Source organism: Pinus tabuliformis, chromosome 9, assembly GCF_031772625.1.
Source record: "Pinus tabuliformis cultivar Carrire ecotype Pingquan chromosome 9, CPIR1, whole genome shotgun sequence".
Taxonomy (NCBI): domain Eukaryota; kingdom Viridiplantae; phylum Streptophyta; class Pinopsida; order Pinales; family Pinaceae; genus Pinus; species Pinus tabuliformis.
The window spans coordinates 1,628,968,539-1,628,971,937 of record NC_142307.1 but is presented as its reverse complement, the minus strand read 5'-3'; the positions used below and the strand labels follow the sequence as shown (position 1 = coordinate 1,628,971,937).

Here is a 3,399-nt window from a genome sequence, read left to right as displayed (position 1 = left end):
GGAGGTTTTGTACATGGTATTTGTGTAGGATTGTATGAGCGTCTTGGTGACCCATGTGCGTACCCGCTCTTGGGCAAAGGTGCACAAATGTGTATGTAGAAGGTTGTCTTATGCCTTGTTGTAAATATTTCTAAGTGTTGGCCTTGGGTTTTGCCAGGCACACTTGTCTGATGTATTATTGAAGATTATCATAATATATTGTTGTGGGGCAGACTTGTTCGGGAGTTGCCCCTCCCTTTATACTTGCGTGCAATTGTTATTGTTCTGGTTAATTGCATATTGGATAATGAATGTGTATGGGCTTCATTAAGTATAAAGGTTAATGCATTTTACTTGGTTGAGAAAAACAAACTAAGTATGTTAATGTGGAAAGGCGTAGTCCATGTGCACAAGTATCGTTAAAAAGAAAGTGTACGGTGGTGCCGCACCTCGCCGGACACGGTTGGAAGACTACCGTAGGCCTGGGGGCGTGACAATAACACTCAGAAGATAGTTTATTACATACCTTTTTCATAAAAGTGGTATGTTCATAAGGATCTCCGATTGCAAATTCTAGTTCGGATCAATGCTAGTCTCCCCTTCATTTCATCGTAGCTTGAAGCGTTTTAAGGTTATCCTTTAGAGTTTGAAAGATCTGCTGACTCTCTAGAATGTAATCTCGTTTGGTTGACTCCTTGGTGTATTGGATAACGCAAATTTGTCAATGATGGTAGCCTATATCCAGCCAAATACATTTATATATAGCCCGCCCAGAGAGACAGAGCTCCAGGACATTCGATTCAAGACAGCCTGGTTTCAGCTCAGAAACAAAATACTTGAAAACTTTTCAATATAAACACCTTTTTTTTAAGAAGACTAGGACCTCGCTCCTTCAACTGTAATCAGACCTGTAACAAAATGAAATCAAACTCTAATTCTGTAGTTTGCTTGGCCTAGGGTTTCCTCAGGAAACAAGTCTGAAGAATTCATCTTTTTATTGATTGTTTCAGTGCAGTTTCTAAGCCTATTCATGACAAGTTGACACCTTGTTTTGATTAGATAGTAACCTTGAAAAACTATGATGTAAAACGTTGTTTCTTGAGCATTTGGAACACTAATGAAAACTGATCTATGCATCATACAGTGACCCGAACTGAAGCATGTCAATATGTGACCCCTGGTTTGCCTTTCCTTGCAGTCTGATGTTCCCTTCTTCCGTCTGGTGGGTTACTTTTCCCTCTTCGAACTCATTCGTGTAGTTCGTTTCATTCCTCCTTCCAGTTTCCTTGGTGGTTTTGGGAAATGTCATTGTAGGTTGGTAATGTTACCTCGCCCTTCATGATGATTAAGGTTCCTATGGAACCATGGTTTCACTGCGGGGTTGGTAACCACCCTTACAGTTTGTCATCATTCAACTCAGAGATTTTTCTTTACGCTAGAGGGTTTCACTTTCTGCTTGTTCTGGTGACCTGGTGAGCTGCAGGGGAGTGCCAGGTCGAATGCAGCCAGTGGTTAATTCCCAAATTCGAATTGAGGTGTGAATGGCGGCAAGACGCGATGGAACTCCTGTCAGATGTCGTAATTAAATGAGGAGGGTGGCGAAGCTGGGCGGAGGAATTGCCGGCGGCGGAGCCGGAGGTTTTTCCGGACGGCGACAGAAACCGAGCAATTCCTCCGCCTGGGTAGACTACTCCATTTTGGAAGGCAACACTCTGAGCATATCAAGAAGAGGTAAAATAATTAATTAGTACGGATGGTGGCATTGAATTTGAGAATAGCATTACTGCCAGAAAGGTATTCTGTGGTAACAACTGCATAACCACGAGCAAATCTGAACTTGCCGGTTCCTCCCACCACGGCAAACTCGCGGCGCGGCTGAGCGAACCTGTCCATTCCCTAGAACTCCAGAGTGCTGCCGCTGTACTTCTTATCTTCAAAGATTAAGGTGAAAACATGTAAAAAATCAAGCCCATTTATAGGGTTTGTATTCACGTATGTTCCTTGCGCTAGACCGATAATATTATCGGAGTCGGATTCGGTGATTTCCGGTCGTCTGGTTATAACATCGCTGATAGTTACAATGGTTCCAAACTTCCCCGGCTTTGAAGACGAGCCAGTCAATCCCGCAACTGGGATGGCCGTCACGTTGCTTCCAGTGAGATTATCATGCATATAAAACACCATGTTTACTTCACCTTCACGTGCAGCAAACAGGAGGATGACAATGGCGATGATGGCCGAAAGAAAAAATCTGGGACCCATCGAACCAGAGTGGAAGAAGTTGCAAATGGAAATATCTAAACACTATAAGTAATTGTGTGAGATAGTACGAAATTGGTCACGGATAAATAGTAACTTATCGAGATGCTTTTCCTTTGTCTCATGTGTGCACGAGGGTGACAATACCACGAATACAAATTGGCTCGACTCTCAACGGCATGGATCTCGTTGGCAACGATACAGCATATTTTCACATGTCAGGATCGTTGAAAATAATTGCACAAATTTAATAAACTACTGTACGAGACACGATGGTTTTTTTTTTAATATTGAAATTTAGAGGGTTTGAATATGATACAAGATTTTATTGGCTATCTATTTTGGAAACGTCACGATTTTTAATATAAATTGGCCTAATCACACTGAAAGAAATTTTCATATTTTTAATATAAAATTAATTAAATTTTGGCTATCTATTTTGGAAACGTCACGATTTTTAATATAAATTGGCCTAATCACAATGAAAGTATAAAATTAATTAAATTTTAAATTTTAAGTGAGTGAGACTTTCACAATTATTTCGAGATTTCTGGAATAGCATTTTGTAATAGGTGTGATTAGTCCAATGTTTAGGATGGTAATTCTATCCATCATCAGGGACAAAAAATAGTTTTTTTTAGTGAACAACCTTATTAATAGAGGAAAAATGAAAATTAATAAATAATATTGACCAACTTCACTTTCACAAATAAAATAGTGATTAAGATTTATTAATTTTGAAAAATTAACAAATTTGATAGAGAATTGAAATAATAAAAATAAGAATTAGATTTTAATTTTGAAAAATTAAGGAAAAAGGATAATTGAATTAGGAATTATATTTTTAATTTAAGAATTGGTTGAAAAAGGGGTTAGCATAAAATTAAATTTACTAAATAACAAATAAGTTGAATGATAAAACTTTTAAATAAAATAAAGATTATTAAGATGAAAGAGAATTAATAACTTAAAAAGATTTTTTATTTTATAGTTAATAGTAAAAAATAACTAGACAAATAAAGTGAATAAGAATTAGAGAAAGAAATTAGAAAAATTCATTAAAAGAATAAAAGAAGTTGATGATTATAACTTTGTTGATTTAGAATATATATATATATATATATATATATATAAAAGAAATAATAGTTCTTTAAGATGACC

General features: G+C 36.9%; 1 pseudogene; it reads right to left on the bottom strand.

The window, feature by feature from the left end:
• Positions 1-1,719: 1,719 nt before the first annotated feature.
• LOC149155063 (dirigent protein 23-like) lies at positions 1,720-2,241 on the bottom strand (annotated as a pseudogene).
• Positions 2,242-3,399: the final 1,158 nt, after the last annotated feature.